Below are 23582 nucleotides of genomic sequence, written 5' to 3' on the forward strand. Positions count from 1 at the left end.
TCGTGAAAGTCTAAAGGCAGCATTAGATCGTCAGAAGTCGTACGCGGATTTAAAACGAAGAGATATTGAGTATCAGGTGGGAGACAAAGTATTTCTTAAAGCTTCACCTTGGAAAAAGATACTCAGATTTGGCCGTAAGGGCAAACTGAGTCCGAGGTTCATAGGGCCGTATGAAATATCCGAACGAGTTGGTCTAGTGGCATATAGATTGATCTTACCCCCTGATCTCGAGAAGATTCACAACGTTTTTCATGTCTCAATGCTTCGACGTTACAGATCTGATCCTTCGCGCATAATAAGTCCCTCCGAGGTTGAAATTCAAGCCGATATGAGTTATGAAGAAGAACCGATTCGTATCCTAGCTCGTGAAGTGAAAGAGTTACGAAACAAAAAGGTTCCTTTAGTAAAAATGTTATGGCTTAAACACGGGATGGAAGAAGCTACTTGGGAACCCGAGAACTCTATGAAAGAATGATACCCAAACCTATTTACGGTAAGATTTTCGGGACGAAAATTTCTTAAAGTGGGGAGAGTTGTGATGACCCTAAATTGACCCTAGTCGGAAGTGGTTTCGGGACCGCTAAACCGAGTCACCAAGTATTTGAATATGATATTTATTGTCTAAAATATGTGAATATGAATGTGTGAAAGTTTTAAGCTTCGATTTAGTTGATTGCATGTGAATTCAGTTAATAGGACTTATGTGTGACACTTTTGACTATAAGGATCTATTAAAGCATGTAGTGAAAACAATGGTTTTGCATGTCAAATACTCCTTTTTTTTATACATAGTGGCCGGCCATGATGGTACATACATTAAAATATGTAGTAAATCTTAATTAAATGGTTATTATTTTATGTAAAAGAAAGGAAATAAATAAAAGAAATAATAAGGATAATAAAAGAAAAGAAGAATGAAAAGGGTGATGAAAAGAAAAGGCGAAATCGGTTCTTCTTGACCGAAATGAAAATAGGAAGAAGGGAGGGAAGCATTCGGTCATCTTAGGTTAATATTAAGGTATGGAGTTTATACTAGTTCTTGAAATTTTAGTTGATCTTGGGTGAGATATCAAGTTATTTTTGTAACCCATGTTGAAATTTTGATTTTGGAATGAGTAATGTTTTCGGCTATGGTAATTAACAAGGGTGATGATTGTTGTTTCATGCTAAATCTAGATGAACAATGATAGTTTGCTTATATCTTGATATTTATGAGTTCCTTTCTTGGTTCTACCTTAAACCCATGAAGTATATTTTTATTTGGTGTTGTTGGAGGTTTCGGTCATGGGTAGAAAACAAAAAAAAAAACTATAGATTTTGAGATTTATGATAGAGATTAATGAGTGAGAGTTGGATAGATATTACGATGTTAAAATTCATGGGATTATAAGCTTGTAAGTTTGATGGTGAAATTTATGCTTTGTGAGGGTAAATGGTTTAAAAGGAGCATTCGGCCATGATGTAAAATTATGATGAAGTGATGTTAAATGTTTTGAATATTGAGTATATATTGTTATAAGTTGAATTTAAGGTTTGTTAAATTGTCTTTGTCATTGCCGAATGTGTGTATAGTTAAAGAAAATTTGTTAAAGTGCTTAGTTAATTGATATTAGGTTAATGATATGTGTATTTGGTCATAAAGGTGTACATGAGGAAATGTTAAATTAATTGTATTAAATTGCTTAATGTGATTAAAAATGCGTATGACCATTTTGTATTTGAGCTAAAAGTAGCTATATGACCTATTAAATTTCTTGTCATATTCGGCCATAAGCTAGCATAATGAGACTTTAATAAGTTAAATTTGTCTGAATTAGCTCAAGAGCTTAGAGGATCAAAGTTGGATAAAGGAAAGGAAAAAGTGATCGAATAGCCGTCGAAATCGTTCGACAACATCCGAGGTAAGTCTTTGAGTAATGGAACGTAGTTTATGATTTGATTAATTTATGACGTATAAGCATAACAAATAAATGGTGATATAATGATTCTATTTGAATTATATGTCGAGATAATTAGTTTATACTTATGACGGGTAGCCGAATGTGCATAGAGATCATGTCATAAAGCAAATCAAATCATGCTCTTTGTATGTGGCTATTGAGCCGAAAAATGGAAATGGTTGACAAGTGTCTTGTGTTTGAGTTCTAGTGATGAAAATGAAATATAGATGTGATATGATTTATTGATATATGTGCATGTATGAATATCCGAAGGATGGTAACGGGCTAAGTCCCGAAGGCATTTGTGCTAGTGACTAATTCTGGGCTAAGTCCCGAAGGCATTTGTGCAAGTTACTATATCCGGGCTAAGTCCGGAAGGCATTTGTGCGAGTTACTATATCCGGGCTAAGTCCCGAAGGCATTTGTGCGAGTTACTATATCCGGGCTAAGTCCCGAAGGCATTTGAGCGAGTAGCTATATCCGGCTAAATCCCGAAGGTACTTGGTTTGGGAATGAGCGATCTTGCTGTAATACTTTCAATTAATACGCTCGTAAAATCCCAATGATGAGGTATGTTCCGTATATGCATTGGAATAGTTGATTCCTTTTAAATAGTAGTCGCTCAATCGATTAACAAGCTTCCGGCATTTAGCCAAGTTGATTCCTTATGTATGAATATAAGGGTTGGAAATGTGAAGTAGGTATGATTTTGAGAATATGTGTATATGAAATTATTTGTTTAGTCATATGAATGCTATACTTCAGTTGTGCATGATTTCATTACTCAAACTTACTAAGCATTAAATGCTTATTCCGTTGCTTTGATTCTCTGTTTTATAGATTTTGCTCGTTAGCTATCGAACTCGGGAGTGTCAAAGTCGAAGTCGTCCACACTATCTAAACCACTTTTGGTACTCTTTTAGTTCAATTTGAAAATGGCATGTATAGGGCTGACCCTTGTTGTTAATTGAGTACCCATTTGTAATGTATATTCGTATAGCCATGCGAAAATGGCTCGTATATTTTGAAGTATAACATCATGGTCTTATGGTATGGTTATTAATTGACGTGGAAATGTTCGGTAATGACTAGCCATTGGAATGGCCAATCATGGTTCTATTGGTGCTACGTACTTCGTGGCTAATCGTGAACATACTTGGAAATAATGTTTGTTAATTTGCTAATTGAATCATGGAAACTATGAAACAGGTGAAATTTGCCTTAAAATAGATGCTGACAGCAGCAGTGTTGTAAGTTTGAAAAATCACTAAAAATAGTAGAAATGTAAATAAATAATGAATAAATTATGTAATCGAACATTGATGAGTCTATTTTCATATGGAAGAAGAAAAACGACCATATGAGCTGTAATTTACGAGATGTTTAAGTTTTCGTGAAATATTGCCAGAGCGATTACTGGATCCCCTATTCTGACTTTCGAAATTTACCATAAATTAACCAGAGATAATTGGAAGTCATGCTTTATATGTACGGATTCCTTTTTGAGTATAGTTTCATTAGAAATAAATAGCATATGTATTGAAGCCCTGTACAGGGAGATATCTAAATCGTAATGCATGAAGGTCAGAGTAGTCAAACCCTGAAATAGGGGATAATTTAACTAATAAAATGTACTAATTGGCCCAACCAAAAATTCTAGAAAAAACATTGTAGATGGATATATGAGTCTAGTTTCAGGAAAAATTTATGGAATCAGTTTTCGAGTTTTGGAACTCGAGATATGATTTTTAAGGTGACAGTGACGCAGTTAGCTAGCTTGTCTGGAAATTTTAAAATGAACTGTATAAATAAATGAATTAAGTTCGTTAACACCTCGTGTCCGACTCCGGCAACGGTCTCGAGTACGGGGCGTTACATCCATCCATGTCCAATTTTTTTCCATCACTTAGAAATTGGTCAAATTTCTATTTAAGACCTCCTAATTAATATTTCAAAGCAATTTCATACTAGAAACTTCTAGAATGCAAGTTTTGCAACTTATTCAATTTAGTCGCTAACTTTAAATTGAGCACTTTATGCATAGAATTTCTTCATGAAATTTTCACACAATCATGCAATCATATCATAGACCTCAAAATAATCATAAAATAATTATTTCTATCTCGGATTTTGTGGTCTCGAAACCTTTGTTCCAACTAGACCCAAATTTGGGCTATTACATATACCCTTATGGAGCTGTCGACGTTAAAGATGGAAAACAGGATCGATTTTCAAAGTTAATGGTCAACGACTAAAACATTATTTTGGAGCTCCTATAATGCACGACAAAATTTTTATTTCTCATCGAAATACCTAATATTGTTCTCTTGCAGAAATTTTCTTCATTTATTTTATTTTTACTTTTTCTTATTCTTTACCTAGTAAATTTATTTAACTATTTATTTTCTCTTGTTATAGGTTTCTTTTTGGGCCAGAGTAAATAGAAATTAAAGCCATTATCCCAATTCTTTTAATTTTCACAAATTTGCACAAAATACATTTTCTTTTCCCAGTAAATTCCAATTGTTTTGCCTTGTCAGACCATGATTAAGGCCAATTTTATTGCACACATCACAATTTATTCTCTCCCAAGTTTAACCTAGCCAATTCAGTTTCTTCCCTTATTTTTATCCTGTTTTGTTTTCTGCTTTTACTTACTGTTTCATTCATAACCACAATGAAATATAACCTTTTTCATTTTCAACCTTTCTATATTTCCTTCAATGGCTTCCCAAATAGCTTCTACTTCAATATTTGCCTCTTCACACACCTTTTTCAGTAAACTTGTTGAAGATAAATACCATAAGAATATTTCCAGAAGACCATTCTGCATGGAAAAAGGATTCCTTTTTCAAGATGCTCCCTTTATGGGGTATACAGAGGCCATCTCATCAGTTGTTGAAAAACATGGATGCAGAATCTTTTGTCTCCATCCTGACGATGTCTTCCGAAATGTAGTGAAAGTGTTTTATGTCCACATTACTTACCCTGACAATGCATTTATATATGTGTGTGGCGCATCAGTTCTATTTGATGAGGACCCCATCAATGCCCAATATGGATTGTCTGAAGGCCCTGGCAAGCATGTTGACTTTATGAAGACAATGTCCCTAGAGTGCTTAACCCAGGTTCTCACTGTTGTTTGTATTGCAGGTACACAATGGTCAGTTTCAAGAAATGACTATTACACCGTCGATAGAGTCTTATCGAAGCCTCAATACAAGATTTGGTACCATTTCTTGAAAACCTGTCTCATTTTTTCTACACATAATGCTACAACCTTAAAGGATAGATTATTTCTTCTCCATTCCATAATGGTGGGATGAAAGATTAATGTTGCAAACATTATCTTTCATGAGATTCATCATTGTACCCAAAAGAATGCTGCCACCTTAAATTTCCCCTCACTGATCACTACACTTTGCCAAATAGTAAAGGTTCCCCTGTCACTAAATGAAGACCACCTTCCAAACAAAGGGACTGTTACTAAGAACATTACACAAAAACTAGCTGGAGAGGAAATGCCAAGGCAAACTGGCACACCTCTATCTTTTCCTCTTATGACTACTTCTGTTGTCCCCTCGGCTTCTCACACTGATTTTGAGCGGTAAAAGACTGAAGCTGTAGAGGGTTTGAAATAGCAATTTTGCGTGTTGGAAAAACATCAAAAAATGCTTGTCGCTGACTTTTTCAAAGCTCAAGAAGAGATGGTCATCTTTCAGGAATATGTCTGCCAACATGATATTGCCATTTGTAAGTCCCTAGAAAAGAAATTCTCTTGCCCAATGCCACCATTTCCTATTTTTCCTAAGGAATTGCTATTGAATCTTGAAACATAAAATGAAGAGCCTATTATTGCTCCCATGCACAACTAAGAACTAGAGAGAGATGAAACTAGGACAGAATCTATCCACATTGAATCTGATGATGATGGAATAGATACCACTCAAACTACTGCACCTGCACCATAATCCAAGGCCCTTATGACTGCCCAAGAACATGCAATTCATCAACTGATTGATGAACTCACAAAGTCATATACCGACGATGATGAGGAAGAGGTGCCCATCAACCAGCTTAAGAGAAAAAGATTCAAGAAGGCTACTGGTAAAACCATTCAAGCTGATAGTGATAACCAGGACAGGCCACAATGTTACGAATGAGCTGCAAGGAAATCTAGACAACCCAAGTAAAGTAATATTCTTCCCATCCAAGCTTTGATTTTGATAATTTTTATTCATTTTAGTTCATATCTGTTAATTGCATTCATATAGCTTTTATTAATTTAATTATTTCATGGTCATGCATTGAGGACAATGCATCCCTTAGGTTTGGGGGTTTGTTATGTATACAGACTACGTTGTTAATTGTTCATACAGTCCTTTTACCATAACATTCAATTGCCATTCAACTGTCTGATTATGTGAGTATATAGTTATCAATGATGTTCAATGAGGATAATAACTCTTCTTTATAAACTTAGAAAATATTGTGATAGTTGTTTAAGTATCTTTAGCATAGGACAGTTGTTGAAAATGAATTTCTAAAAGTAGAATAATTAAAATATAAATGCAATTAGGTTATAGTAGCATTCTTTGATTTAAATTTAGAACTTCTTGACTTAAATTCAGTATAGTAACATTATATAATTTATGTCATGGTGAAATAATATGAATACTCTAATGTTTGAATTTATTGAGTAGGTCAGTAATATTTTGTTTGCTCCATTATATTGTTGACCAAAAAAATGAGTTCAAATATGAGTGTTTGTCTAAAAAGAAGTATATATTTTAGGGACACTCCATTGAATTTTTTGGCTAAATTGCTAAGAAGGTAGTTGTTTGCTCCATCCATCTTTTTAGTTAAAAGCTTTTGTTTCATGAGTGATTTATATTCAAATTGTGACATGATATAATACATGGCAGTCTAGTGTATGCTCCATTGAGGTTGTCAAGTATAAAATCACGTGACAATATAAATTCCCTAGAAAATTTTTTTGTTGAAAGTTGAATACGTGAATAAAAAAAACTGAGTTTAAGAGAGAGATAACCTAGGTATATTCAGAAGAAATCTACTATCGTTTTAATTGCTAAAATATTTAGGAATTTTTACCTGTAGGCAACATTTTCTGCATTTCAGTTGCTAAACAAGTTTACAAGAACTGTAAGCAATTTTTCTTTGTTTCAGTAGAAGATTGCTGAGAATAGAAGAACACAGTATGCTCATTATGATTTGGCAGTATAATTGGTGACTGATTGTTTTGGCAATTCCTTGCATTCATGCATAATCATACATTATTTGCTTGAGGACAATAAATAATTTAGGTTTGGGGGTGTGATAACTCTTGAAAAGAGTTATATTTTAAGCCTCTAGATGAAGTTAATTGTTTGTAATTAAGTAAATACATTTGCATTTTTAGGATAATTTTAGATCATTGCATAACAATGCTTGGATTGCGCTATAATGGTCATCATTTATTACTTTTATTACTTGGGGATGGACAAGTTGTGGTTGTAGCTGGACATAGGTGCAAGTAGAAGAAAAGGAAGAAGAGGATGCAGAAGAAAAATAAGGGAAGTGAAACATTGTTGTGGCAAATGGTGAGATTGATTGTCAACACAATTTCCATGACAATTCTAGGAAGATGACTCAGCACTCTATCACATCACTCTTAGCCAGCTGAACGTGTACTAGAAAAACCACATTGAAAAAAAAAGGAGAAAGAAATGTATGTTGAGAGGGACATATCTATTGAATACAAGAAGGATGGAGAAGAAGAAAATTTGTGTGAGAGAAAAATTGGTGACAGCGGTTTTTCTCTTTATTGGAGAATTCCAGAGAAAGAAAGGGTAGTAGCTTAAGAGAGCAAATACAGATGTGAAGAAGGGGGAGAGATAGCTATCCTAGATTCACGTACAATCTGAAGATCAAGGAGAAGCTGGAGTGTAGTGAGAATTCCTACATTTCTGCATTTATTTTCCTGATTTCTATGACTCGAACTTATTTGAGAATGTTGATGAATGATTTTATTTTGATGTTAACTTTTCCACCCATGAACTAAATCTTTTCTAGGTTGGAGTTATTTGGGTGAAAGTTTTATCATCTTTAATGCCTGTGATTTGAGATTGTCAATGTCACTGTTTCATTCGATTTATGCTTATTTAAATACATGAATACAAGCTCTAGACATATTTGATTGTATGTTGTGTTCTTAGATGTATTTTTAATTCTGAAACTGTTAAATATACAGGATCTTGAATCGTTTGATGCAAGCGGATACTCAAAAAAAATATTCGTAGCACTCTAGACATAGATGTTGCGAGTTGTACAGAGAAGAATATTCATTGTAGTTATTAATTCAGAGTTCTATAGACATACAATAACTTAGATTTATAGCTCAAGATCTAGCTATCGAAAGAGGCAGGTTACAGTAGTGACTCTTTGAGCAGTTGATTAGACAATATTTTTCCAAGGCATTATTTTTATATGAACATTTCACCTGAATAATTCTAGCCTGAATCATTCAATAACATAAATACTCTTGTTTTTCTCTGTAATTTGCCATAGCATTTTATTTGTAATAGCCTGATTTTAGGCCTAGTCGGAATAGTGGTTACTGGACCACAAATATGAAGAGGAAAATTTAATTTTTTTTATATTTTTATGGTCTATGGCTTCACAGAATTATTTCGTGAAAATTTCTTTCGAAAATTTTGACGTTTGGGCACTCAATTTAGTCAAAAGGACTAAATCGTAAAAAGTACAAAACTTGAGTTCTAGAAGCTAGAGGTGTCTAATTGCTATGAAAATTTAAATTGGAGGTCCTTAAATGGTAATTAGGCCATTGGTTAATTTTTTGGACAAAAATGGACATGAAATAGGTGAAATAGAATATTTTTAAGTTAGGGGCATTTTGGTCATTTATTAATTAAAATGAATTAAAAACAAAATTAAAAGCCAATTTTTGTCCATCTTCAAACCCATGGCTGAATTTCACAAGGATAAACCATGGCTAGGGTTTTTCAAGCTTCCAAGCTCGATTGTAAGTCTGTTCTAGCCCCATTTTTAATGATTTTCATGTTTTTGAAATCCTCGTAACAAGATCTATCTATTTCTACCACTAATTTGAGATATAGTTAAAGTCTAGTGTTTTACCCATGATGAATATGTGTGTATTTTTGTTTTTAATGGTAGAAAATGCATGTTTATGGTTAGAGAAACGACTTTTACTAAGTGATTTTCAGTGAAAATGCTTAAAAGGACTAATTTGTAAAAGTTATAAAATATGTAGTACAAGTGTGTTTTATTGGAAATTGTGGGCTGCTATAGTTATGAAAATGATTCGGCTAGGCTTGTATGTTAAAGAAATTGAATAAATTTCATTTTTTGAGTTTAAGGGCAAAAATATAAATATGTCCAACTTTAGGGGCAAAAAATAATTTTACCATAATCTGATTTTTGGGTCACATTGAATAATGTGACTAATAAGTGAGCTAAATTTAATATTATAGATCAAGAAAATGAGATTTGGGCCTAGAACGAGGGAAAAACAAGTATTTAACGGTTAGGTCCTTTTCACCATTTTTGGTATCGAGGTAAGTTTGTATGTGAATAATGCAATGATATATTTATATTTTAAATTCCTTTAATATTATATAATTTATATGATTGATATTATGAGCAAGTTCGATAATGCCAAGATAATGAAGAAGTCCCGGTTGAACCTTAGGAATAGATAGGATACAAATATCATGACATTAGGGTTATGTGTGATTTTATGTAAGACCATATCTGGGATATGGAATCATATGTGATTTCGTGTTCTAGGACATGGCATCGATATGAGGCATCGTGTAAGGCCATAGCTAGGCTATCGACATTGATATGTGATCCCATGTAAGACCATATCTGGGATATGGCATTGGCATCTTACTATGTGTATGAGGTTTCCTGGGTATCATTTAGTATTCCAAGTGGTTCAATGGGTAATTCAAAGATTATGTCAAAGATGTGAAAAGATATGACTGTGTTACGAGTTCGTACAGGTATGTACGTAAAGTTTATAAGCATTGGCTTCGTGATATTATGAGTTCATGATTACTATGAAAGTGACCTTAAGTTAAACTTGTGAATAAGTATTTATGTTGTTGATGTGTAAATTCATGGTAAATTCAGTTGAGAATCATGTGTTAGGCTGTTGAGCCATATCAAATTGAGAGATAAGATGTTTAGTTCACTTGATTTGTGATTCATTGGATATGTGTAAAAAAAATGAAAGATTTGCATAATTGCCTATTAAAAGGGTTATGAAAGTATGTGAAGTTAAGAGTTTAAATCATTCAAAGCTGTTAAGATTTGGGCTTGAAAATATGAATACGCATAATTAATGTGCATGTTACTATGAGGCTTGAAATGATTTGTTAATGATTATTATGGTATGTTATATTGGAGAGGTTATGATCGTTTGGAAAATGTTAAGATGTATTAAATTATGCTTATAAATTGAAGGGGGTAAGCATTGTGATTTATAGTAAGTTATGCCTATGAAGATTTAATGATGTTTATGTTGTATTATGTTATGTTTGTTGTATGACAAATGTATGACTATTGTTGTTTATTATTTGCATACGAACTTACTAAACTTTGTAGCTTACTCCCCTTCCTTTCCCATATCTTATAGGGTTGGATGCTAGCTCGAGTTGGAGATCACCAGAGATGCTATCAAACTATCAAGCTATCATGTTGGGTAAATGAACGCAAACCCTTGAATCTATGGCATGCATACGGAATTAGTCATTTCATGTATGTATCACTATGATATGGCTAAATGTATTGGCTTGTAATGATTAAGGATTTGATTTGGTATGTAGCCACATAAATTGGCTTATATTGGCTAATGAGTTGCAAGCATATTAATTACTCATATGCCTATGCCAATGTTATTGTTTGTGGTTTATAATGGTATGTTAATGAAATTAGACTAGATGATACATGTGGGAAGTTGTTATGTTGAAGGTGATTGGGTATGTGTGGACTTGATAAAGTATGATGTTATGAGCATGTATAAGGTAAGGAAATGATATGTTTAAGTCTTTATTGTTGATGTATAGGTTAAATTGGCCAATGAATGGCATGTAAATATTCGATAATGACTAGCTATTCGAATGGCTAGTTATGGATATGCTTTGGTGTTTTGTATGTCTAAATGAAGGTTAATACGAAGAAATCATGAAAAAGTAAAATTAGCATTAAGACAGTTTTGGACAGCAGTAGTAGTATAACTTTGAAAAATCACCAAAAATTTTGAAAATCAAATTAGAGGTTGAATAAAATATGAAATTAAAGCCTTTTTATTTTAGTTTTAGATAGAAGAAATGGTGTAAGCAAAAGAATTTCTTTTTATGAGATATTTTAATTTTTGTGAGACAAGATAAGAATGTTTTCGGGTTCCCCTGTTTTGAATTTGGAAAATCATTAAAAATTGTATAAAAATAATTGCAGGTTCAAATTTATATGTTTAAATTCTTAATGAGTTTATTTTTAAGAGAAATAAACAGGAACATCATCCAAATCCCGTACTAAGAGATAATTAATTTTTAGTGAAGAAATATCGAAACTGTCAAACAGCAGAATAGGGATAAATTTGAAGAATTAACTATACTTATTGGGTAAACCATAAATTCTAAAAATTTTATGGCAGGAAGATATCTGAGTCTAGGCTCGGAAAAATCAAACGGATATTAATTTAAAATTTTGTAGCTAAAGATATAAATAATTTAGTGAATATGACTCAAGTGGACAGTTTTGTTATGAACAGTAAATAATTGTTTGGCTATGTTTAAGCCTTGATTATGGTTGTATTGGTAGCTTAATTGTGCCATGTTAAGTGCCATTGAAAGTATGTATGTGAGTGTGCAAATGGGGGTGGCAAATGGCTTGGTAAATAGTCATTTTCTTGGCCACACGGGCAGAGACACGATCATGTGTCTCAGCCAGTGAAGGACACGGCCCCGGAACATGGGCATGTGACTTTGTCGTGTGACCCCAATTGTGTATGACATCATAAACAGAGAGTTATACGGGCTAAGGACATGGGCGTGTGTGACCAGACGGCCTACCCATACGAGCGTGTGACCCCTTTTGCATGAAAAATTTTCTAAGTTTTCCAAAGGTTTTCAAAGTTCTTGGTTTAGTCTCATACCACTCCTAATGTATGTTTTGGGCCTCGTAGGCTCGTTTAAGGGATGATTTGATTGAATGTGAAAGTTTTTAAATTTGAGTGGAAATTCATGCCTTGGTTTTGAATGTTTGTTTGAGTTTAAGTCCTGTAATGCCTCGTATCCTGTTCCAGTGTCGAATACAGGTAAGGGGTGTTGCATTATTTGCCATATCAATTCTTTGTTTTTAGCATTTGATTTCATTAATTCATTATACAAACATCTTATTAAACTCGAGAGTATTTCATGCTATTCAGTATAACCAATAGGATTATAATAACTTACTAATTTCTTACCAATTTTCGATCCCTGAGGAGACAATACTTAATTATCACTTTATTACTTGAATGACGTGTACACTTGCACAATTGCATTAGTTATTTACACGCAACATCTGACCAAATCTTTTGTTCTTTCTGACTTGAGGAGCTCGTGTCATCACTATTTTTGGCTTAAAAATCTCATTCAGCAGGTCCTTCTCTGCTTGCCCTTCTTTTTTTTAAAGCATATAGAGCATTGATTAGCTTTGAGAGTGAGATGGTTGATAGATCCCTTGAGTCTTCTAGTTAGGATATCTTTGATTTGCATCTGTCAGGAAGTGCGGTAATCACCTTCTCAACTACTCAACTATCTACGAACTGGTCCTTAGCAGTCTTATCCGGTTTACCACTGTCATGATTCGATCTGAATATTCCTTCACAATCTCAACTTACTTTCATCTTGAGGTTTTCAAAATCTCATCTGAAATTTATCATTTGCTGCTACCTTGTCTTCTATGAGCCCTGAAACTCCTCCTTGAGATTATCCCGAGCTTGTTTGGGAGTATTACAAACCATGATTCTTGTAAAAATCACATCTGAAACACTATTTTTTAGGCGAGACATCGCCTTGTGTTTTTTGGCACATTCCTCAGTATGTTGTTTATGTTGTTTCATTTGAGTGAGTGTGGGATTTGACCTCAACACTAGTGGTTCTATTTTAGCATTACAACTTCCCAAATATCAAAGGCTTGAAGATATGTTTTCATTTTTACTATCTAGATGTGGTAGTTTTCTTTTGTAAAAACAGGGGGAGGGTGGTGTAAAGTTTGCTAAAGACATTTTTATGAAAATAAGCCCTTAAGGATGAGTGGCTCTAGATACCAATTGTTGGATTTTTTTGATGAAGAAAGGTTTGAAACAAAAGCAAAAAGAATTAAAAATTCAGAGAAAGATCAACTTGTGATCAACTGTTTCATTAAAAAATTGATTACTCTTTTTATAGGAACAAGAGAGCTTAAATAAGCTAAAAATAATATAAAATAATTACAACTTGACTTAGTCTTGCAACTAGATTCAGTTAACTTGCTTCCTTATTGGTTGATTTCAATCTAATAAGCAATCAAAACGTCTAATAAAGAATCATCATCGTTTCAAAACAAGTTGGCAAGTTGGCAAGTTGGCAACTTGCAAGGTAAGGAGCTCGTAGTCTTGGTGAGTTCATAATTTTGTAGAGCTCGCACATTTGGTGAGCTCACAAATTTTTGTTCTGGATTCTTTCTTGCATGGATGGTCATTTCGCAACAGAATTCGGGCTTAGATTTGTGATAAACTAGTCTGAAATGCTTGAATACAGCCTTGAATTTTCTACCTTCTTCGTTCTCCTTTTCTAGCCGTTGGATCATCTTGGTTTTCAAGTATGATGTTCTTCTTAACAATAGCTATCCCCTCACCATTTGGATTCATCAAAATCTTTTTGGAGCATCGCTTACTGAACCAGTGTTTGATTCTGATGTACCAAATTTTTTTGTTTGTATTTGCAATATCCAAAAAGAAAGAACATTAGAATTTTAAAAAAAAAATCTATTTTATTTAGACTCTCACCTAATATATATATTCAATGCAACCCAATTTTGGAGGGAAGAGAATTGAAAATAACTTAAAGCATTGGATTTGTGTGAATTTTTTGGTTTTTGCAGGAATTATCTGTATTTTTGTAGTGTCAATGGTTATTTGTGTGTAGTCATTTTCTTTTAAAGTGACCATGAAAATCTCTTGGGATTTGATCTTTCAAGTTTCCTTACATTGAATGCTTTTATTCTCGAAAATTTTAGGCTTTCTTCTTAATGCATTTTCTTAACTTTCTTTCATTTTGCAAATTTTGCTCCCATAGATTCCTATTAAATCTTGCTTTTACTTTTAAGTGGTATCATTATATACATTAAACTAGTGTAAAACAAATGAATTAAAGGAAAATAATTGATTTCCCAAGGTAATTCCAAGATTCTCTCTTCTTTCCACTTCGTATATGATTTGTAGTGAAAATTTCCAAATATTTTATTTTCAGACATTTGAAAATATGATTTTAATAATTTCTTTTCTCATTTAAACTTTTAATATTTTTAGTTTGTTGGCAAAAGCAAATGTCTTGAATTTTAAGTGTTTAGATTTGAGATTCATCATGTGTAATTATATATATGGGTGTCCGATTTTTATCATATGTGATTGTTATAGGTGGATTTTTTTTCAATCCAATTAGTTCAATTTGTTGATTTTAGTCTAGACTGTACCGGTTTTTAGTCCAATTTTGCTCGTAATTACTTGATTCTATTTTGTGATTACTCTGACAATTAATCTTGTAATAATTTAATATTTATATTTGTATTTGTAATAATTTTTGCTTTTCCTTTTTCGTTTACATTCCCACATGTTGTAGTTAATGTAGAAATAGACGATTTAATTAAAAGAAGCAACCATACATGATATCTTCTTTGTTTTAAAGAGAGTGAAGTTGACCAAAATTATAAGAAGGATAAAATTATCATAAAATGAATATTTATTCCAGAATCTTAGCTTGCCTAAGAAAGGAGTGATATTGAAATAGCTGACGAATTATTGAATTTTAACATTGTTGACCAAATGCCGGGTGGCGTAAATGCAATGTTGATGCGTAGAATGCAATGGGATGGGCTGCGATTCTTCGGGATTCAAATGGGAAGGTAGTTCACTGGTGTATGTCTCCTGCCCTTGCAGAAGCTTTGTCGATAAGGGAGGACCTCTCGTGGTTGAAGGCTATGCATATTGATCATATTGGGCTTGAATCGAATTGATTTACAGTTGTCAATGCTTTAAACGATAATTTAGTATACAATTTGGAACTAGGATTAATGATTTTCGTTTAGTCAAATCTCAGTTTCAATTTTTTAAAGTTGTGAGTATAATGGGAAGCTAATAAAGCGGTTCACATTTTGGTATGGATAACTCTATGTTATGCTGATTACTTTTCGTGGGATATTTGTGTGGACTGGACCTCAGATATTCTTCTAAAAGATCGTAACAAACAATAGAAAGAAAGGATTTAGGAACAAGTATATGGGGTGAGCTTACTAGCTCGGTTTAATTGGTCTTTTTCTTTCTAATTTATTAAAGTCCTGTATATATTTTTTATGATTAATGATATCTACTACTATTAAAAAAACAACTCGATAATGTAAGATTTAAAGAATGTGATATTAGATTTTAAGATTACCACGGAAAATGTATACTTTCTCGAGACAAACACCTAAAAGATAAAGCGAATGTTTTTAAAGGTAAGTTAAGTATTTTTGAAACCTCAAGCTTGTAGACTTTACCTATATTTTGTTTTGATCCTTATTTATTTATTTATTTTAGTCAAGTCTACTTTTGTTTTATTTATTTATTTATTTTATTGTGGTTTAGAATATTATAATTTTAGTAATAAAAGAGGGACATTAGTAGGCTAAAGCGAGAAAACATTGTATGAAAAAGGGGTATCACTTTATTTTGTATCCCTTTCTAATAATTTACCGATATTTTAATAATTTTTTCATGTCATTGATACATAATTTTAGTATTTTTAACCTAAACATGAACCCTAAACTTTCAACCCAAACTTTAAACCCTAAAATTGGCTTTTTGGTTTAGGATTCAAGGTTTGGGTTTAGAGTTACGAGTTTTGGGTTTGAGGTTTAGAGCTCGAGTTTGGGGTTCAAGGATTAGGATTCAAGTTTAAAGTTCAAGTTCAGGGTTCCTGGTTCAAGGTTTGGAGATTAAATTTAAAAAATTACCAAAATTATGTATTAATCACATGAAAGAATTACTAAAATCTCATTGAATAATTGAAAAGTGATACATGATGACGTGGTGGACCTGTTTCATACCATCATTTATTAAAGAAGCTCCCTCAAACCAAAGGCAAAAGGTGGAATCTAGTGTCACTGGCCAAAGTTCAAAGCCCGTGACCATGGCATAAGATGCACTCCATAAAGGTCTATCGATTAGATGGGGGTCGTTTAGCCAACAAGAGCTGGCCCGATTCAAAGAACTGTTGGAGAAGCCTGCCAGATTGAAGCTTAGGTGACCTAATGATGAAGATTTGACAACATAGGATGCCTTGGTAAATATAGGAACTAATCTTATAAGATTGATAGGAATCATATCTTGTAAAGATTAGATTAGATTTGATATTGTATATCTTGTAAGTCCCATTATTTAAGGGACAGGCTAATCTCGTCCATCGATGTAACTTAATCTAGACCGTAGGTTTTGGGGGAGCTCAACTATAAATAGAGAGCCTCCCCTTCACTTGTAGATCATCCACTGTTTCATTAGTCTTTATGAATAAGAGCATATTGAGAGCATTTACTCAAACACCTCTCGTGTATTCTTTTCTATGTCTTTTTGTCATTTTTTGTAGCTTCTTTTGGCATAATTGCTTCCGCTATACAAATTGGTGCATTAGAGGGATTCTAAAGGAATCCTCACTTGTGGTGGTTAAGCTAACTTAGGCTAGTTTGAAATGAATGAATTGCTGAAGGCCACACGGAATGCGAGACGGAAGTTCTAGACCCGTGACAAGTGGTATCTGAGCTATTGGTTGTGAAGGCACCGTTGGGATGTCGAAAGAAGTTATCGATAATAATGAGCCAATGGAGACCGTGGGAGGGCCAGAAAAGTAAGTCGATTTAGGGACATACTGTTAGGTTTGGAAAATCAAGTGATTAATCTTGAGGAGTTTGTAGGGGACATAAAGGAGATGCTCGAGTTGGTTGGGGGATGCACAAATGCATTTGACTCAATGAAAGAGCAGCTCAAAGAATTTATGTTGGATTCTCTTGGTGCCAATGCGAAAAAGATGAATAGAATACTCAAATCCACTGTGAAAAAGGTTGCAGAGAGGGATGATGCTCTCGAGGATATGGTGTTAGCCATGAAATAAGAAATCACCGAACTTAAAGGGGAGCTCAAGATTTACAAAGCTACTTTGAGTAATGGGATGTTGACTTTGAGACTGAAGCAACAAGAAATGGATGTTCCTAAACCAGAGAAGTTCAAGTGTGTAAGGTCCACAAGGGAAGTGGACAACTTCTTGTGGGAAATGAAGCAATAATTTCGAGCAATGAGCATTGAGGATAATGCTATTAAGGTAAATACTACTTCAATTTATTTTACTGATGTTGCTTTATTGTGGTGGCGTCGTAGGTCCACAGATGAGAAACATAGAGGGAATGCAATTGAGACTTGGGAAGAGTTCCATAGAGAGTTAAAGATGCAGTTTTACCCACAGTATGCCAAGAAAGAGGCTTGGGCTAAGTTGTGTTGCCTTACGTAACATGGTAATGTTCGAGAGTATGTTCAGAAATTTAGCGAGTTAATGCTTCAAATCTCTGACTTGAGTGAGAAAGAAGCATTTTATTGGTTCGAAGATAGGTTAAAATCGTGGGCAAAACATAAGTTGCGTAGGCAAGGAATCATCAAACTTACTATAGCCATTATAGAACTAGAGTCCTTTGTCGAGCTTAGTCCAACTAAAGACAATTTCGAGTCGTCTAAGCCTAATGGAAAGGGCAACAATGAGGGAAACCATGAGAAAGATGAAGAGGAACATAACAATGATGACAACAGTACCAATAACACCAATGGCAATGGGAAACCACGAGATGCAAAGCGGAGATCCAACAATCCATGGGACAAGGGGAAGAGGATAAAATGCTTCCTTTGTCAAGGACCACACATGACATGAAATTGTCTAAAGAAATTGATGCTTTCGGTTATCAAAAAGAATGATGAGTTGGAGGAAGTGAAGCCTAGTGAGAAAAAGACATTGATGATTAATTCGATGTACTCATTCCTTGTAACACCCCAGACCCGGCCTAGATGTTATGGTCGAATCTGGTGCGTCACACCAAACCATTTTTCAAATTTGATCTTTCCGGTAAAAATCCATTACTGAATCTAAATCTATTATTAAACCATAGTTCCCATCAAAACATTTACCAATTTGTTTGCCTTTGGTATATTACCTCATTTAAAATCGCGGAAGCATTTTGAAAACTTTGTTGTTGGAAGCTCGTATTCCTTAGAAAAATCATGCCATTTTGAAATCTCGAGTTTTTCTAAACTAGCAGTTTAGTATAAGAAATCACAATCCAAATTAAAAATTAAAACCCACCAACGGCCTTATTACATAAAAAAACCCAAAACGAAATCTAATTGTAATTAAAAGAAACAGAAACAGTAGTGTCGTCATCTCCGAGCCCCTTGCAGCTCCGATCCGTCTAAGGCTGGAAATTACCTGAAAGGTTAATAAACGGGGTGAGTTTACGAAAACTCAGTGTGTAATCCCAATAACAAACAAACAGTGAATAACACGGTATCAGTACAATCTGGGCCAAAACCCTATTCAGCCTCGACATATACTGGGCCGAAGCCTTTCGTTTAACGGTTACTGGGTGGAAGCCTTTTCATAAATCATATCACTGGGCTGAAGCCTTTACTGTAAACGGTATGGCCCATAGGCCCATTTCAATATCACATGTAATATCAATGGATCTATGCAAGCCCATTTGGGGAGACTACTCAACCCACCATCTGCTACTCTCCACCCGTGCCAACCAAGCTCTCCATGTGGGGAATAACTCAACCCACCCAACGAAACTCTCCATCGGCAAAGATAGTCGCTTTATCAAATAACCGGAGGCCTAGCCTCTTTTTAATAACTGGGGCAAAGCCCTTTTTGGTAATCTGGGGCAAAGCCCTTTTCGCACTTCCTCCATTTATATAAACCCAACCCATGCAACATGTCATGTATGTAGAATGTCATGCCCATATTTGAATCAAACAATCACAGTCAAGTCATTAATATCACCAACATATATTCACAATCAAATCCGTCAACCACACAGTCCAAGTCAGTCACTTGCCCACAAGGGCAAAACAGTCATTTAACACCCTAGGGGCAAAATGGTAATTTTACCCCACAAGGTTATCTTGGTAATTCTACCATACAGGGGTATTTCGGTATTTCTACCCTATAAGGGTATTTCGGTATTTCTACCCTACAGGGGTGTTCTGGTAATTCTACCCTACAGGGGTATTTCAGTAATTCTATGTATTTTGGTAATTCTACCCTACAGGGGTATTTCAATAATTCTATCTTATAGGTGTATTTCAGTAATTCTACCCTACAGGGGTACTTTGGTAATTCTTCCTTATAGGAGTACTTCAGTAATTCTATTCTACAGGGGTATTTCGATAATTCTACTTTATAGGGGTATTTCAATAATTCTACCCTACAAGGGTATTTCAGTAATTCTACCCTACAGGGGTATTTTCGTAATTTTACAAACCAAGGGTATTTTGGTAATTTTACAAACTAGGGGTATTTTGGTAACTTTGGTAAACTAAAGTATTCTAAACAGGGATAATAACACGAATGGGCTTAAAGCCTATTCTCGGCCCAAATGTGCCCACACGCTCGTATGGCCCTTTTATCCCAAATCTAGCCACAAATATGAGATTCACCTAGCCTAGTCCAATATTTACTACACAATCAAACAACTTATCCACTTGGGCCCGTAGGCCCATTGGGCCCACATGGCCCCTTTCGGCCCATTGCAGCCCAAAGTAGCCATCCTACAGCTAGAGTAGTGAGAAATACACACCAGATAGGAGACTGGAGTTAATCCACGCTCCAAGCACTCTTAGCCGATGCTCAACCCAAACGAGCACGCCATAAAGCGAAAGGGATCAGCCAAGAAAGGTACCTTTACTCTCCTCATGGTTCTGTCTATTTAAAGCCAACTTCGCATCCACTCTTATGTTAGCTTCCCGATGTGGGATCCCTCCATCATCAGAGTTTAAATTCAACACCAACTCTTGCCGGCCCTTGTTAGCAAAATAAATGCTCTTTGATTGCCATGAGTTTCGAACCCTAGACCTCCTTGCCAACTCTATGACGCCACCTTCCTACTCCTTATGTAGCGCTACTTTGCCACTAGACCACAAGGCTTTTTGTGGCACAATTTCTCCAACAATATTCTTAAGGCCTACCTAATACACCCAGGGTTTGATTCACCTTAAACCAAAATTTTTTCTAGAGTCCAGGTTTGAACCCAGGACTTCTCCAACACTTCTTGTGACAGCCCTAAATTGACCCTAGTCGGAAAGTGGTTTCGGGACCGCTAAACCGAGTCATAAAAATAATTAACCGTCATAGTTGATGCTCATTATATGTACATATGCATGTGTGAAAATTTCATGTTTGGATTTTGTTAATTGTAAGTGAATTTTATCAAATAGGACTTGTGTGAGAAAATTTAGAAATGTGCTAGGCAAATGTAAAGTGGTCTATTAATGCATGTTGTGAAAATGATGGGTTTGCATGTCAATTTACCCAAAATTTAAGCATGGTGGCCGGCCATGCTATGAGTGGAAACATGTTGCAAACATGTTGGGTTAGTGGTTATGTTAGAAAGAATAAAATAATGAAAAAAAAGGAATATGATGAAAACAAAGGAAAAAAAAAGTGTCCATCCTTTCACATTTTTTTCTTCCTTGGCCGAATGTTCTAAGAAGAAGGAGGGGGAGAGCTTGAGAAAATCAGCTATGGTAGTTTGCTAGACTAAGGTATGTTTGATGTTGTCCATGAGATTCATGCATGTTTTTAGTTGTTAGTTTGAGTTCTACCTAGCCCATGGTTTAAATCTTTGCTATGGGATGGAGATGATATTCGGCCATGGGTGTTGTCTTCTTGGTTGATGTTTGATGTTGTGGTGATGAGGCATGAAGATGAGTTAAGTTTGACTAAGGTGGATTTGTGTTGATGTCATTTGCATGCTAAGTGTGAAGCTTTGTAATGATACATGTTTATGGTGCTTTTGATGTTGTGAATGGAAGTAGTGGAAAAGTAAAAGAAAATTTATGTAGAAATGTGGTATATGTGGATTTGTAGGATGTTATAAATATATGTGAAGCCATGCTAGATTAGGAAGAATTCGGTCAAGTGTTCATGAGATGAAATTTTGTGTTTAGGTGAATTAAAGATGATAGTATAGTTGATATCATGTATATATGTATGCATATTCGGCCATCAAATTAAGAGCATAGGTGATGTTGAGTCTAAGCTTTGTACATTCGGCCATATATATATATATATGCATGTGTGATTGAATTATTGATAGTAGGGCGATAGCATATGGTTATTAGTCGAATAGCTCAAAAACATATGGTAGGAAGATAAGAATTAGTCATGTATCTCCTATGATATGAAATCATTAATATTTTGATATAAATATTTAGCAAGACGGTTAAACTAGTTAATTTGTTGATTCAGCTCAAGAAGTTAAAGGAGGAGAATCAAGCAAAGGCAAAGGAAAGGACATCGAGTAGCCGAGTTAGAACCGTTTTACCCAACACAAGGTAAGTTATTAAGCATATATTTTGTATTGATATAAATAATCATAATACCTATGTACTTATGCCGAATGGAATGATATATAAATGCATGAAGTGACAAAATTTATCGAGTGTAAAAAAAAGAAGTGAGATGTATTGAGTTGCTGATTTTGGCACTAAGTGTGCGGGTATAAACGTTTACTATAATGAGATTGGCACTAAGTGTGCGAGTTTAATTGTATAGCACTAAGTGTGCGAGTTTGAATTGTATAGCACTAAGTGTGCAAGTTTGAATATTAAGCACTAAGTGTGCGGACTTCTTGTATATTTTGAATAATCATTAACGTTAAGTGTGCGACTTTATCGAGTAGATGTTATGTTTATATTTGGAACTGAGCTTGGTAAGTCTTGAACCTATGTGGTGATTATATTTGAAGTAGGAACATAATATTATTGTGGAGTAGATGAAATGCTATTATTAGTATAATTTAAATGAAGATAAAATGATGTGTGGAGATGCATCAAATATCATATCAAATATTATACGAGATGTCAATGGAGGCTTGGCTAGTTGAGAGCATGTAATCATAAATGTGCGTGAAATTATGGCATAGTCGGTATGGATGGAGTACCTAATCTTGCATTATTTGATTTCTTTTATGATATTTTATAGATGGACAGTAGTGTAACGCTTATAACTTACTGAGTTATATACTCATTCGGTGTGTTTATTTGTCACTTGTTTAGGTTCCTTTGATTCATTTTTGTGTGCTCGGGACCATCGTCGAAGTCATCACACCAGCTTGCAACTTTTTGGTATCTTCTTCCTAGTTGGTCTAAGAGAACATTTCGGCATGTATAGGCTATTATGTTTTTTTTGAACTTTGGTATGTAAAACTTTGGATAGCCATGCGAAAATGGCTTATATACGTTTTGAGCATAATGTTATAGTCATCTTGAATGTATATGTTCATTAAGAGGCATGGAAACTATGTAATAGGTAAAGTCTACCTTAAAAATGGATGCTGATAGCAGCAGTGATGTGGATGTGAAAAATCACTAAAAATAGTAGGAATCGAATTAAATAGTGAATAAATTATTTAATCGAACCTTGATGAATCTATTTTCATAGGAAAGTAACGAAATGATCATATGAATAGTATATTAGGAGATATTTAAGTTTTCGCGAAACAGGGCCAGGACGGTTTCTGGATTCCCTGTTCCGACTTTGGAAATTCATTATAAATTAACCAGAGATAATTAGAAGTTGTTCCATATATGTACAGATTCCTTTTCAAGTCTAGTTTCTATAAAAACAAACGGCATCAGTATTGAAGCCCTGTACAGGGAGATATCTAAGTCGTAATGCCTGAAGGTCAGTGTGGTCGAACCCTGAAACAGGGGAGAATTTAACTAATAAACTGTACTAATTGGCTCAACCAAAAATTCGAGAAAAATTTTTTTAGATGGATATATGAGTCTAGTTTCAGGAAAAATTTACGGAACTGGTTTTCGACTTTTGGAACTCGAGATATGATTTTTAAGGTGATAGTGACGCAGTTAGCCAGCTCGTCTGGAAATTTAAAATGGACTGTGCAATAAGTGATTTAAGTCTGCGAACCCCTCGTGTCTGACTCCGGCAACGGTCTTGGGTACGGGGTGTTACACTTCTCAGCACACTTAACCACTAAAACAAGCCTTCATTAACGAAATTTACATGCACAACAATATATTATAAGCTACCTTCAACC

At 34.5% G+C, this 23582-nt stretch overlaps 1 long non-coding RNA gene across 1 annotated transcript; it reads left to right on the forward strand.

The window, feature by feature from the left end:
* Positions 1 to 21762: 21762 nt before the first annotated feature.
* Positions 21763 to 22804, forward strand: LOC128296496 (uncharacterized). The gene is made up of 2 exons (XR_008287102.1): positions 21763 to 21855; positions 22579 to 22804. It is a non-coding gene; the product is annotated as an uncharacterized LOC128296496 (long non-coding RNA).
* The last annotated feature ends 778 nt before the right edge of the window (positions 22805 to 23582 follow it).

The sequence above is a fragment of the Gossypium arboreum genome, chromosome 8 (genome assembly GCF_025698485.1).
Source record: "Gossypium arboreum isolate Shixiya-1 chromosome 8, ASM2569848v2, whole genome shotgun sequence".
NCBI lineage: Eukaryota > Viridiplantae > Streptophyta > Magnoliopsida > Malvales > Malvaceae > Gossypium > Gossypium arboreum.